Raw genomic sequence first — 16,172 nt, 5'->3', positions numbered from 1 at the left:
CACAGTTTGCAATCTGGACTGAAATCCATATTGTGGAAAAGAGCAGAGAGAGGACTCAGGCGTTTGAGTCGTAATGAAAGCTTGGGACCCCACAATGATCTGGGGCTAAAAGCATGAATACTCTTTTCCCTATCCAGAAGATTGGTTGGATATAGATTGTACAGGGTTTAAATACTTGGTCCCCGACTTGTGTTGTCATGAGACAAGGTAGAAGCTTGGTCTAGCAGGCAGAGGTAGTTCTCTGGGATCCCTGCTGAAGGGGACATCCACTTCTGTTCCCAAGCTCAAGCACTCTGCCTCATGACTCACCAAAATGTGTCAGCAGCAGCCACAAACTATGGACTTGAACTGTCCAGCTGTCTTCTTTGAAATCTTTATGTCATGTCCCTTGTGTCGTCTTTTGTCCCTGTGAGGATCACCGATGAACTCAGTATAGACTATTTCGACTTGGTCTTTCTGTGAGTGCATGTAATTCACACTTTACTTGAACGATAAAAAGAAATAAAAAGGAAAGAAACATGGTTGCTCTTAGTTCTGGCGGAGCAGAAAGTTTATTATATATGTGTGGGAGAGCAAAGCCAGAGGCAGGGGCATCTGGGAGGGTCCAGAGTGAACGTGAGTGAGGAAGGGGAGAGGAGAAGGAGAGGGGACAGCCGGGCATCAGATGCAGCAGGCAGGAGGCCCAAAGGCACAAAGAGGCTGGTAACCAAAATGGTTGGATTATATAGGAAAGAGCAACGGGAGAATTCAGGGAAGGGAGAATTCAGGCCAGCTAGGAAGCCTCTGTAACAGGTAGGACTGAGGGATACAGGGAGATCCTGGTGGCCAGTGTCCACTTTGATATGTTAAATAGGCACCTCAACCATTTGTCACAGGTTTTGAGGCCTAGCATCCCAGCCTTTGTACGGCTAATAAATAAGTAATACAGGCCGATGCAATCTTCTCTGTGACTACTTCCTGCTGTCTTTGCAGTATCTTTGTTGGGGGAAACTGGAATGCTGGCCAAGGCCTAGACAAACAGACTATTTATTCATTGGCCTGGCTCTGCAGGACCCTCTGGGTCTAGGGACCTACGGGCAGCAGTTGGAGCAGTTTGTGAGGCTGGGGCTAGGGAAATGCAGGCTACTTCGAAGTTATCCAGGATGCAGAATTTGAGGGAACATCTGGAGTTGGCAAATTGCTGGAGTATTCTATAGTCTGTTTGAAATCTTCTTGGACAGAAATAGACTAGGGAGAGAAGGCAAAGTGAAGGAGTTTAGGAGAAAATTTTTATCTTGGGTGTTCATTTGAAACTTTTGGGCCTCTTTCCATCTCCGGCCGCCATCAGGAGAGGAGTCGCCGCCTTGTCCGCGCATCTGTCCTTGCATCTGCAATGGATGGTCGTTCGGAACTGCTCCCGTTTTTTGATCAAGAAGAATAAGCAGACGTACAGCACGGAACCCAATAATCTAAAGGCTGGAAACTCCTTCCGCTACAACAGGCTAATTCACCTTAAGACCGTAGGAGTGGAGCGAGCGGCTGATGGTAGTTATGAAACGCAGATCCGGCCAGTGAAAACCTGCCACTTCTTACCTGCGGACCACCATCAACAAGAACGCTCGGGCAACCCTCAGCAGCATCAGGCACATGATCCGAAAGAACAAGTACAGCCCTGATCTGCGCATGGCAGCCATCCGCAGGGCCAGTGCCATCCTTCGAAGCCAGAAACCTGTGGTGGGGAAGAGGAAACGGACCCGTCCCACCAAGAGTTCCTGAGCCCCACACCCCAGAAGCAATAGTCTACTGACTTGTTCAATGAACTCAGAAGAAGAAGAAGAAGAAGAAGAAGAAGAAGAAGAGGAGGAGGAGGAGGAGGAGGAGGAGGAGGAGGAGGAGGAGGAGGAAGAAGAAGAAGAAGAAGAAGAAGAAGAAGAAGAAGAAGAAGAAGAAGAAGAAGAAGAAGAAGAAGAAGAAGAAGAAGGAGAAGAGAAGAAGAAGAAGAAAAGAAGAAGAAGAAGAAGAAGAAGAAGAAGAAGAAGAAGAAGAAGAAGAAGAAGAAGAAGAAGAAGAAGAAGAAGAAGAAAACTTTTGGGTCCAAAGCTTGACAATTAGGGGAGCCCAAAGAGCAGAGGAGAATGAGAGGGAATAGAAGGAATTGGCAAAGGGGGAAAAGGTTGTTGATGGACAGTAGTTATCTGGAGTCCTTTGTCCTGTGAGAAGGGGATTCAAGTCTATTCCCAGAAGCTTACAAGAAAATTTTAAGTTTACAAAAGAGACAGAAGGTTTAGATAATTTGGTATTACTGTCTGCAATCTGTACTGAAATCCACAATGCAGAAAAAAAAAAAACTGGAGTCTAGAGCCTTTGAGTAACTGGAAATCAAAGACTTAATATTTTGCTTTCTCTTTCCTGAACCTAAGTCACAATGTGACTCTGGATACAGTCCCCCCACATACACGTTCTTCCCCCTCCTTCTCTCCACTCCTGCAACTCCTCCTCTATTTGTCTGCTAGCTTGCCCAATGCATCCTAAAATCACGTGTAGGGCTCGTGTCACTATCAGTTGCTAGACACGCCAGAGTCTTGGTATACAGAACCCATGGGAAGAAATCAGCATAGTTCGAGGCCAGCCTGGTCTACAGAGTGCGTTCCAGGATAGCCAGGGCTATACAGAGAAACCCTGTCTCAAAAACCAAACCAAAACAAAATAAAACAAAAATATGTAGAGGCATCAGTGTTTGTCGAGTGTTGATTGAACACATGTAGAAGCAATATCGACAGATAACTTGCAGCTACTTAAATAACCCTCAAGAGCAGTGAGAACTGACAGTTATAACCGGAAATGAAAATACACAACTCCCTGAGAGGAACTTGTTGCTCTTGAGGAGAAGAAAAATAAAATATTTAATATTTGTAAATATTTGTTTTGTTTCTATACCTGAAGAACAAAAATGTATGCTTTTCATTTTATGATAATTCCTAATAATCTGTGGCCTGTAAACCTTTTCTCTGTCTGGGTAGCAATTTTGAATAGGGATGCCGATCAGTTTTAATTGCTGGCGGAGATCAAAACTGTACTGAAGTGGATGAATTCCAAATGTTAATTAAATTCAAGTTAGGTAGGTATATATGAATTGTACAGAGAAGGCCTGGAATTTTTCTCATAGGTGTTAAAAATGACAATTACCCAGACAGGGTGCACAGATGGACATTAATGTGGGGTTGGGGGGGGGTGACATAACCACTAAGGCTGTATGTCTGGTGAGTGCTGTCCCAACACCACAGCAATCTCTGCCCACACTTCAGATGCTGGGTTCTGTTTTCACTGGGGAAGCACGGGCCATGCTGTGGAACCATTGTCCTGATCACACCAAGCCACCTGTCTTGCCCTAACTTAGCTTAAAGTTGAATTTTTCAGCCAAATCGTTGGGGACTGGCAAGTTTTCCCTTTCTGAAACAGGCTCAGAGGTATATCCTGTATGGCACCTGTCAGTTCTTGGAAATCCAATGACTCATTTCCTAAAACGAGTTGATGTTGTTTTTCTGAACTTCGTCTTTAAAGAACAAAACACATAATGACTAGCTAACCTCAGATGATGATTATATTTTAAAAGGTTTTAAGGCACATGCTGGGGGTGCTGGGCAGGGTGTAAGGGTGGGTGGGGGGCAGGGGCAGTGCAGGGGGGATTTACTGCTGTCCAAACAACACTTCTTCAGCTAAGAGCTGTGAATTCAAATGACTACAAGAAAATATTGACAGTTGGCAAGATGATACAATTTAAGTCAAGAATCCTTCCGAACAGTGAGTCTTTCATTAACTTGTCAGCTATTTGAAGGCCAGGACCTTGCCTTGTTTGTCCCTGATTTCTTTCTTTTTCTTTTCCTTTTTTGTTTTTTAAACAGAGTCTCATCATGTAACCCTGGTTGGCCTTGGACTTGATAAGTGGAACAAGGTGGCCTCTAAGTAGCAGAAATAGGCCTGTTTGCTGGGATTAAAGTTGTACCACACAGTGTCTGCCCACCCCACCTTGCTTTTTGTGGCAGGGTATGATTAGACTAAACTCATGAGATCTGATCCCCCTGCCTCTGTTCTCCCACACCCCTTCCCAACTAGCCTAGAAGCCTGGCACACCTTTGCTGAAGCCTTTAAAAGGACTCTCTGTACATATTTAAGGAAAGTTGAATGACGGGCAACCAGACTTCCCTCATTCTGGAGTATGACAGCACAGAATTTGTAGAAAATATAAACATACAAAAGAAAAGATTTATTGTGGGGATTTAAGTGTATAAACTAATGAGTTTACCTCTAATCAGGAAGTGAAGTCTGGAAGGTTGCAGATTTGACACCAGCCTGGAATATGCAGTGTTTCAAAACAATAAAAACAACTACTCAGCGGCTGGGAGTCCAGCTCTGCCTTAGAGTCATTGCCCAGAGGGTCAAGGCCCTAGGCTCCATTCAGAACCCCCTCTCACCTCCAAAAAGAGCAACAAAGTGGGAGCTGGATTTTCTGCCCATGCTGGAGTCTGAAGTTTGCAAGGGAGGCAGTCGGGAAGGGTGGGTGGGTATGAAGTGGGAAGTTCAAGGAAGAAGCAGAGTCTTTGAAGCTTGGCTGGAAACCACAAGGAAGGACCAGAACTCCTGTCTGTCTGCCTCTAGGCCTCTCAGGCTTAGGCTGTGGACACCGTGCAAGAGAAACTAGCGTCCCGCATGTCTAGGAGGTAAGGAAAAAAAAAAAAACCAAACCGCACTTGGCCCAGAAGTCAGAGAAAGTGAATCATGTGCTCGCAGCACTGAGGTCCCAGCTGCGGCCCCACCCGACTCTGACAATGTGAGTCAGCAGATAGGCAGTGGTGTACTGGAGGGGCAGTGCTGCCTCATTCCTGCACCAACTTCCTGAGGAATGTTTGCACCTTCTTTTCTGTTCTAAATCTTTTGGAAACTACTTCTGTCTCTCATAGTAGCTCTGAATGATGCAGAAGTGGGGAGGTCAACAACTGAATCTCTTACTTAGGCAAACTGATATACTACAAATCATTATTATTATTATTATTACTAAATTAATTATTTCCGTCTAACCTTCTGTCAGGCTAGCATCCCTACACACCCTCTAATGATGTTTAACTTCCAAATAAAGACAAACGGGAAATACTGCCTCAAGCTAACACAACAAAACCAGCCCTCGCACACATGAAAACATCCAGAAACTCCCAGTGATCCTGTTTAGAAGAAATAGCTGGAGCCCTGGCAGACAGAGGAGATAGTCCAGACATTTGTATGCCCTCTTTTAACTGTTATTAACCGGCATGGAGGAGTTAGAGCTTAAAGACGATCTCCAGACAATCTATCCAAAGCACTTTGACCCTATACCCAGGGACTCAAGGAACTCTTGGGTGTGGTAGCCCATGCCTGTGATCCCAGCACCTAAAATCCAGAGGAGGTTTGCTTTGAGTTAGAGGCTAGCATGGACTATTCAGTGAGCTCACAAACAGTCTAAGCTACAGTGTGAGACTCTCTTAAAATACAAACAGAAAAAAAAAATAAGAAAGCGATTGGGCGGAGTTACGAAGAAATTTGCCAGGTTTGGAAGAGACATGGTTCTTTCCAGACAACTGATTTTTATTTCGTGTGTGTTTGACTGCGTGTATATATGCGTAACTCATATTTGCCATGCTAGCTCATGGAAGCCAGGAGAGGGTATCAGATCTTCTGACACGGGAGTTAAAGACAGTGGTGAGCTGCTGTGTGGATACTGGAAAGCAAAACCAGGTCCTCTGCGAGACCAGTAAGAGCTCCTAACCACTGAGCCATCTCCACATATGGCTATTCTATCTCAAGACTTCGTTCCCTTTCAAAATAGGGGAGATTTGGGGTGGTGGGGTGAGCTTGCCTAGCACATATAAGGCCCAGGGTTTGATCAGCAGCACCACACAAACAAGGCACAAGGGCACATGTTTGCAATCCTGGCACTCAATGGGCAGAGGCAGAGTCTACAGTTCAAGACATTCTTGACTGTGTAATGAGTTTGAGGTTAGCCTGGGAGACATGAGACCTTGTCTTGAAAATTAGGGGAAATTTTACTCAGGCCTACTATAACAATAATAATAATAATAATAATAATAATAAATAATAAATAACAGAAAATGGAGATAATAGTAAAAGCAACCAGACATCAAGTTGCTTTTCTCCCAGAAAAGATTAATCTGTTTCACAGCTAAATGTACACACCTCTGGCCTTGCCGCACTGCTCTTTCTAAACCTGTTTTACTGCCATAGCATGTGGATAAGAAATGAGTTCCTTACTTTCCTGGGCCCTGCCCAAAATGTAAGTATGTAAGTGAATCCATTTTCCCTTATTATTTACTGTTTTCCACTGCGTGTGTGTGTGTGTGTGTGTGTGTGTGCGCGCGCGCGCGCGCGCGTGCATGCACGCGTGTGTGTTTTAAGGTTTTCATTTTAAAATTACATTCATTTCCTGACATATTTGTGTGTGAGTAAGGATGTCATGTGGATGTCACAGTGTCCACGTGCAGGTCTGAGGCCAACTAGAAGGAGTTAGTTTACTCCTTTCGCCATGAGAGTCCTGGAGACTGAGCCAAGGCTGTCAAACTTAGTGGCCGCCAAGTTTACTCACCAAGCTGTCTTGCTAGCCTGTGATTTCTCTTTTCTTTTGGAATACAGGCAAATGAAGGAGATAGGCTATGGACAGTGGTATTAGGTAACAATACTTCTACCAATCGTTATAAAATCCTTTCATTTGGTACCCTTTGTTCCTCCTCTAACATTATGTAAAACAATGCTGGTCTCATGCTAGTGTCTTAGTTACCGTTCTATGGCTGTGAAAAGACACCGTGACCAAGGCAACTCAGAAAATAAAACATTTAATTGGGGGCTTGCTTATGCTCTCAGAGGCTGAGTCCGTGACTGTCATGGCAGAAAACACAGCAGCAGGAAAGCAGGCATGGCACTGAAATAGCAGTTGATAGCTTACATCTTATCTGCAAGTTAGATGCAGAGGGCCTAGTGTGGGCTTTTGAAGCTTCAATACCTACTACCCCTAGTGACACAGCTCCTTCAACAAGGACACACCTCCTAACCCTTCCACAAACAGTTCCATCAACTAAGGATCAAACATTGATTTTAAAATTACATTTATTTCCTGTCATATTTGTGTATGAGTAAGGATGTCATAAGGATATGAGCATATGGAGGGCATACCCATCCAAACCATCACATTCTACCCCCTGGTCCCTACTCCAACTTCAAAAGTCCCCCTGGTCTTTCACAGTCTCAAGATTGCTTAAAAGTCCAACGTCTTCTCTGAGACTTGAGGCAATGTCTTACTTGTAACACCTTGTAAAATCAAAAGTCAAATTACATATTTCCAAGACACATTGGCACAGAACACACATTAGAACAAAGAGGAATGGGGACACGGTGAGGAAACAGGGGACCAAGCAGGATTGAAGCCTAGGGCATGAACTCCAAGTCCTGCAGCTCTGTATCGCTGTATAAAGGGCTAATACGGTTCTTCCGATCACCCACTCCTTCTAGCTTTGTTGACTGCAACACATTTCTCTCTCCTGGACTGATTTCACCCCCCCTTTGTGGCTCTCCTCAGCAGAATCTCAGGGCTCTGGCATCTTTAACATCATGGAGTCTCCAAGGCAATCTATGTTCACTTTCATAGCTCCATTCAATGGTCTCTCCAGGCCTCTCTGCAGGGATTCCCCTGACACACGCCTGGCCTCACCAGCTTTCCTTAACCGTAGAGGAAGATCCCAAAACCTTTTTACTCCATGACCCTAAATCCAGAAACACATGGCTGATGCTGCTAACTTCTGTCCTTGCTTGGGTTAGAACCTGGCCTTTTCCCTTGAATTGCATTTGCATAGATTTTTCTCTTTGTTGCTCTTTAGAAACAGATGGTTTCTTAGGCCTTTTAATTTCAGGGATTGCATGATTAGCTGTGTAGGGCCTAGCCTCAAGGGCACCACTCCCTCTGTTCCCATTAGTATCAGGTCTTTCTTTAAATTTCACCTTAACATTTTTCAAGGCTCCTTTTATCCCCAAACTGTATACTTTATATATATATATATATATAATATATATATATATTATATATATATATTATTCTGTATATAATATATATATATTATTCTGTTTGACCTTTTCCACTGTAGATCTTCATAATAGCCACACCACAGGGTCAATACTATGCCATCTCGAAATCTCTGCTAACAAAATTATTCCAGAACTCTTCTACTTAGCCTCTGGCAGATTCTTAGGATAAGGGCAAAAAGCAGTTACATTCTTCACCAAAATATCAGTCTACATTCTACTATTGTCTTCCAAGATCCCACTAGGATGGGCTGTTTAGCCCCACTTAAAGAGTTCAACTGTTTTCTGAGTCCCGACTACAATGTATTTCATATTTTCTCAACAAACAGTGTCTGTAAGGCATGTCCCGCCACGGTATCAGCTTCTATCTTCATCTTTCTATTGTTATGGAAAAGGTACCATGATCAAGGCAACTTAAAAAAGAAAAGTGATTAATTGGGCTTACAATTCAGAGCTTCAGAGGGTTAGAATTACATTGTCATTTTCTCTATTACAAATTATTTATTATTTTATCGTGTTCGTTATGCATACAGCGGTGTGTATATCATATTTCACATGTGGTGATCAGAGGACAACTCTGAGGCTTTGAGTCTTAGTGACTTTTCTAATTGCTGTGATGACACATCAGGACCAGGACCAACACACCTTATAAAAAACAAAAGAAAACACCCCCCCCCCAAAAAAAAAACCCAAAACAAAACATTTAATATAAAGTTCATGGTTCCAGAGGGCTGGTGTCCACGGACATGTTTGAGAACATGATAGCAGGAAGGCAGGCATTGCACTGGAGCAATGTCTGAGAGCTCATACTTCCACCCATAAGTGCAAGGCACAAAGAGAAAGTCGGGGCTGAGGGTAGCAATGGAATGAGTCTTTTGGATCCCCCAAATCTGCCCTTAAATAGCACACCTCCAGCAAGGGCGCACCTTCTAACCCTTCCCAAACAGTTCCACCAACTGGGCACCATGAATTCAAACACGGAGGTGAGGCACTTGTATTCTAACGGCTACACGTTGGTTCTATCCTTCCTCCTTTACATAGATCCCTGGCTATTGAATTCGTGGACCCAGTCTTACTCAGCAAGTACTTTTATCATCTAAGCTATCTCACCATTTTATTTACAAATAAAATATGATTGGCTGTTCATGTGGAGGCAGAGGTGAATTAAACGTATTTATTTTTTATTTTTTATTTTTAAATACAAGTGTTATTCAAGTAACAGGCATTTTTGTATGTAGGTCGCTACCTTTTATTTCTATACTTGTCAAGGAATGAAAACTATGTTCTGTGGGGGCTAGAAGAACATTTAAAAGACAGTAAGTAAATCTGGTGGCATATAACTTTATCCACTTCCCTATGTCATTTCTGACTTATCTTACTAATGTTCTCTTTGTGATAAATACGTGTGTGCAGATGAACCATGCTGGAAACTAGAAAGCACCATAGAAATACATTTATGTCTCTTCTGTTTAGCGCGGCAAACTCAGACTTGTAATCACAGCACTGAGGAGGCTGAGTCTGGAGGATGCCTGAGTTCCTGGCTAGCCTGGGCTAAGGAGGGACCCCCCCCCCCCCATGCTCAAAATAAAACAAAACAAAAATCTATACATCAGCTTAGATCTGTCATCTTAGTATTTGGGAGGCAGAAGCAAGAGGATCTTTCAGAGTCACTGTGAATAGACAGTGGAAGCTAGCCTGGGCTACGTGAGACCTTATCTCAAAAAAGAATGAAAAACAGCAAAATCAACACCAAACTAAACACTATCAAAATGATGTCAGTATGCAGTAACTATTCAACATCTTTAAATGCGTTTTTTAAAGAGCCTTCTATCCTTATATAAAATTTCCTTACGATTTCTTATGATATAACTACGTATACAATGGTGTTCAAGGATGAGGATTTAGTAGCTAAAAAGGATTTGAACGTGAGAATGCATTGGACACAATGCTTCTGCTTGCTGACCCTGAGCCAGATGCAAGGGTAGACACTGGTCACGCACACTGTCTTTTGACCTGACCTGCCTTATCGTAAGTATCATGAATCGTTTCATAAACACTGCAGCTTGCTTTGTCCCTATCTCCATATTAGTATAGACACTGGCACAGATTTGCAGAATTTAAGGAAAACAGTGTAAGCACTGTGCCCACCAGGCCTTGCAAGCGATTCACATTTGTTCTTACTTCAAGGCTATCTCAGAATGTTTGCACGGTTTCCGTCAAGGCCTTGGTTTGAAAAGAAAGCTTTCTGTAAGCTGTAACTTGCTGAAGATGGGGCCAGGCTTTGCAATTAGTTGATTTTATTTTTGGTTTCTTTATTTCTAAATTTAATAACTTCATATAGAAGGAACTAAATGTTCATGAAAGATCAGTATCAAAAGAGTGATTTAATACATCCATGAGCTAAGACTGCTGGGGTGAAATTATAGATGCAAGTGTGGCTTGTCAGTGAGCCCAGACTCCTAGGTCAAGAAGACTTTAGGTGACCACATGTTGCTTTCATAGGTGTGTTTTCCAGCCCGACTCCTTACATACACAATAAACCGGCAACCCGTGGCTAAAATGTAGCATTCTGTTTTTCTGGATATTTCCAAGATAGCCACTGGAAAGATTTTACTTCAAAAGCCCATTTGAAAAATTAAAATTTTTAAAAATAAAAATCAATGCATTTTAATTCAGTTATATGTATGTATGTGTGTGTGCGTGCATGTGTGCATGTGTGTCTATTCATAAGTGCGAGAGTGCTTGCAGAGGTCAGAGACATCAGGTCCTCTCAAGCTGGAGTTATCTTTCCAGTCCCTAAATTGTCTACTTATTAATTTACTCATTTATTTATAGACAGGGCTGGACTGGAATGCTATATGTAGACCAGGCTGGCCTTGAACTCACAGAGAGGTTCCTTTGCCTCTGACTCCTGAGTGCTGTAATTAAAGGGTTGAACCAACATGTCTTGCAAACTTCTATATTTCTGAGACAGGGTCTCACGTTTCTGGGACTGGCTTTGAACTCCCAATCTTCCTGCCTCTGCCTCTTAGGTACAGGCATTACAAGCCTGGCTCAAAATGTTACAGTTTTAAAATACATTTTAATTATATCCACTTTGGCAAAACAAAGTATATAAAAAATCATTTTGTTTTTTTATTGGAAGTGTAGACTTATTTCCTCTGGAGGAAAAAGTGTATGCTATTTGTTTTACAAAGGAGAACAGTCTTATATAGTGACCAGTAAAAAAAATAATAAAACAATCAAGGGTCAAGTTGCTGCGAGGGGAATGGGACTATAGCTGGGAAATCCTGCAGTGGGCTGGCCAGAGCCCCAGGAGGCCAAGAATATGATTCTCTTTCTTCTTTCTTTCTTTCTTTCTTTCTTTCTTTTCTTTCTTTCTTTCTTTCTTTCTTTCTTTCCTTTCTTTCTTTCTTTTCTTTCTTTCTTTCTTTCTTCTCTCTTTTTTTATTGAATATATTCTTCATTTACATTTCAAATGTTTATACCTTTTCCCAGTTTTCCCCCCTCCCCGAAAACCTCCAACCCATTCCTCCCACCCCCTGCCTCTAAGAATATGCCCCTCCACCCAACCCACTCCCATGTACCCCACCCCCTTGATTTCCCCCACGCTGGGGCATCTATTGAGCCTTCATAGGACCAAGGACCTCTCCTCCCACTGATGCCCGACAAGGCATTCCTCTGCCACATTTTTGGCTGGAACCATGTGTACCCCTTGATTGATGACTTAGTCCCCCTGGGAGCCCTGGGGCATCTGGTCCCTGGGGCGTCTGATTGGCTGACATCGTCTTTCTTCCTATGGGGCTGCAAACCCCTTCTTAGTTGCATTGTATGTTGGGTCTTGAATGGCTAGGTGAACAGCATCATGGGGGTTTTACCCTAGTTGATTTTTGTTGTTTTTGTGTTCCTCATTTCTCCTTTTAAAAATGGAACTATGGGAGAGTTTCTGTGTATGATCTTCAAAGAGTGAAAGACATGGTTCTGTATAAGATACCTCAATCAAGCAACCCCTAACGGCCGACTAAATCATGCGCTATTTTTTAGTATCACAGTTTTGAAATGGAAACGGCCTGGAGAACTGGTTGTTTTACCCAAGGCCGTGAGGTGCTGTCACAGAGTTTAAATCCAGGTCTGTACGACAATGGGAACAATGTGGTTTCCAGGGCAGCCTTGTACAAACAAGTCAGTTTTGTCTTGAGTCTTTGTTTTGCTCATTACTGCTGTAATCTTTTTATTTCCTGTTATGGCTGAATCGTTTGTTATGAAAGTTTTCCATATACCATCTACCTAAGACTTCATTCTCCTGTGTGTATGTGGGGTTGGGGTGGAGGGATGAGGGGCTGCACTGATACTGGTTTAGGAAGGAGGACATTTTATGAGCAGTGCTGCACACTCTACTGACATGTGTGAATGTGCATGCATGCGTGTGTATGTGTGTTTGTGTGTGTGCGCCGCGTGCGCGCGCACGGTGCAATTTATCAAGTGGGTGTTTCAGAGGTCAGAGAGCAATTTGTGGAAGTAATTTCTCTCCTTCTATCATGTGGGTACTGGGGATGAAACTAAGGTTTTCAGGCTTCCCAGCAGGTGCTTTTATCCACTGATCTATATTTCTTTAAAATATATAAATCATCCTTAAAATAGTATATTCAAAGTAGCCACAGCAGCATGTGTGCATGTAATTCTAGAACTTAAGAGACCGAGGAGGATAGATAGTAGATTTGAGGCTAACCTGGGCTATATAATGAGACCTTTGTCTCTAAATAAATAAATGAAGCTAGGCATGGTGCGACATGTCTCTAATCTCAGCAGTTGGAGGATTACTACAAATTCAAGGGCAGCCTGGTCTACACAGGGTCCTACATCAGTCAGTGAGCGACATGGTTATGCCATGAGACATTGTCAGTAACAAAAAAGTCAATCCTATTTTATTCTTGCAGCAATGTCAGGGAAAAAAACTATTTTCCTATAATCTTTTTCTTTTTTGAATATTATATTGTATTCATATGTAATTGATCAAAAATTATATGTGGATTTCTGCACTTTGACCTGGATCGATGTGGCTGCTGAAGAGAGATTAGTTTTACTTCTACAATTCCAAAGCAGAAATTTTTAAAAAAATTAAATGACAATAACAACTTTATTGTTTTAGTGCTAAGGATGAACTCCAGACTTTAAACATCTTCAGAAAGTGCCCTGTTGCTGAAATATCAAAAGTTGAGAATTTAAGAGCCTGGCTGTCTTTGTTACTTGTGGGTTCCTTGTGATCTGGCCTTCATTAGGCAGCAGATAATGAATGTGATCACGGCATTTGGAGTTAAATTAGATGCTGCACACAACAGTAATTTCAGCATGGATTTGGAGTTGGAAGACAGGATGCTATAGCTCATTTAATGTAATGCTTTATTTGCGAAGAAGCTTCTGTTTTAAGTGGCAGAACCAAGGAAAGGATGATGCCATTTAAACTTGGTCTTTGGCAGGGTTCTAGTGTACCAGCATGTCGTGAGGCAAGTGTTGGCATGATGAGATTAGTTTATGGAACAGTACCTGCAAAATGCTCTCCTCTCCTCTCCTCTCCTCTCCTCTCCTTTCCTCTCCTCCTCCTCCTCTCTCTCTCTCTCTCTCTTTCTTTCTCTCTCTCCTCTCTCTTCTCTTTCTTTCTCTCTCTCTCTTTCTTTCTTTCTTCTCTTTCTTTCTTTCTTTCTTTCTTTCTTTCTTTCTTCTTTCTTTCTTTCTTCTTTCTTTCTCTCTCTCTCTCTTCCCTCTCTCTCTCTCTCTCTTCTCTTTCTTTCTTTCTTTCTTTCTTTCCATTCTTGTTTTTATTAAATTTTATTTATTTTATTGAAAATAGATTTTTCTTTCATACACTACATCCCCTACCATAGTTTACTCTCCCTTTGTTTTTCCCAGCTCCCCTACACACACACATCCCTTCCCCTCTCCCCTAGATACACTTCTCCTCTGTTTCCTTTCAGAAAAGAGCAGGGTCCCCAAGAGACAAGGATCAAACAGGACAAACAGGATACACTAAGACAAGGTGGAGAAGGTAACCCAATAGGAGGGGAAGAGTCCCAAGCATGGGCCAAAGTCAGAGACACGCCTGTTCCCAGTGTTAGGAGTCCCCAGAAGGACAGCAAGCAAACTGGTGCAACATACATGCAGAGATAAGATGTCCAGACTAGCAAACATCTCCTCTCGCTCACATGGTTTAGGAAAGACATTTAAATGAAGGGGAATTTGTATCTAGAAAATATTTTGCTTTATTTCCTGAAATTTCTGACTCTTGAAAATACTTTGTATTTGCTACTATACTTGAGTAGAAAATATTACTGAGTTTTTAATTCTCCAGATGAACAATTGTAATATATGTGCATTCATCGTCAGGGAGGATTACTCTACACATGGCATCCGAAGTGGGTTCACCATCACCAGTGTCAACATCACCATGGGCTTACAAGTGACAGCAATGGCCAGGAAGCTGAAGATACTGTATGTTTGTCTTTTGAAGAGTGGTTGTCTTTTTTTTTTTTTTTTTTTTTAGATAAAAATCCAATCTACATTACTATTTACTTGACCTACCATCAGCATTTCTCTGTTCCTATAAAACTATCCTAAATAAATTCATTTTCACTTGGGATGGCATTTAAAGACACCAAATATGTGAAATGAAATACACCAAACCTTGTTTTCAGATGCTGGCCGAGGTCACTTTCCCGTGGGTGCCCTGCCTCTTTCCTTCTGCACTCATCTTTGGAAAATGAACCATGGTTTCTGTAATAAGAATAATACCCACAAGAAGAAGCATCGTTTATAGATTCTGAGAGTGGGCTGATTCACTGACACGAAAGAAAGTGGAGATGAGAACGGAGCTTTGCGTTTGTAGTTCAGACAAGCAGGGGGCAGGTTGGAATCCCTAGTCTTCTCTATCTCCATCCATAGGTCTTCACCACCATGCTGTGTGACCTTACGCGCTGAGTTCCTCAGACCCTAGCTAGCTTTCTCTCTATTTCTTTGCATGTTTCTTTCTTCATTTGTTTCTTTGTTTTTCTCTTTCTCTCCCCTCCCTTCCCCCTCCCCTCCCTTCCCCCTCTCCTCTTCCTTCCTTCCTCTTTCTTTTTCTTTCTTTCTTTCTTTCTTTCTTTCTTTCTTTCTTTCTTTCTTTCTTTCTTTCTTTTTCTTTCTTTCTTTCTCTCTTTCTTCCTTCCTTCTTTCCTTCCCTCCCTCCCTTCTTCCTTCCTTCCTTTTTCTTCCTTCCTTCCTTCCTTCCTTCCTTCCTTCCTTCCTTCCTTCCTTCCTTCCTTCCTTCCTTCCTTCCTTCCTTCCTTTCTTTCCTTCTTTCGTCTTTCCTCATCCCCGATTCTTATCGGTGCATACACTGACAGTTTAAACATGAACACCACATTATTGGAACAATTCTCAACCATTTAGAACTTTTTTTCCAAGCAAGTTGAGCCAGCTGAATTTAGAAATGTAAAACATTCATCAGGATCTGTGAATATTTCCGGATTTCAGGAGCCCATCTAAATCACAGTTTGACAGAACACAGATGACAGGTCAGGTTAGGTCAGATGTGCTATATTAGCAAAGTCTGCCATAGTCCTTTGTCTCCCAGTTTAACCTTGCAGAAATTCTCTTCATAAAATGAATTAAGGGGGCTGGAGAGATGGCTCAGTGGTTAAGAGCACTGACTGCTCTTCCAGAGGTCCTGAGTTCAAATCCCAGCAACCCAAGGTGGCTCACAACCATCCATACCGAGATTGGATGCCCTCTTCTGGTATCTGAAGACAGCTACACTGTACTTACACATATAATAAATAAATCTTTTTAAAAAAAATGACATTAGGCCCCAAATTAGACTCTATGCTATACTTAGGCAAAGAATACAAAATGCTTTTAGGTCCTAAGGTTTTCTTTTAACTTATAGACACTTTCCACTGCCCTGCAGGTTTTCAGGAAAGAGCTGTTTGTCACACCTGTGGTCTATTAAGCAACAATTAATTAACAGGGGTTGGGGGGGCACAAACAACTTTTGGTTAAGTCATGACGGCACTGGTTATTTTTGTCTGCCCAAAACTTTC

General features: G+C 42.2%; 1 pseudogene; it reads left to right on the top strand.

Moving 5' to 3' along the window:
* The first annotated feature begins 381 nt into the window (after window positions 1-381).
* LOC127669182 (60S ribosomal protein L28-like) lies at window positions 382-1,771 on the top strand (annotated as a pseudogene).
* The last annotated feature ends 14,401 nt before the right edge of the window (window positions 1,772-16,172 follow it).

Source organism: Apodemus sylvaticus, chromosome 19 (assembly GCF_947179515.1).
Source record: "Apodemus sylvaticus chromosome 19, mApoSyl1.1, whole genome shotgun sequence".
NCBI lineage: Eukaryota > Metazoa > Chordata > Mammalia > Rodentia > Muridae > Apodemus > Apodemus sylvaticus.
Note: the sequence above shows the minus strand (reverse complement) of the source record. Positions and strands in the feature narration are given on the sequence as shown.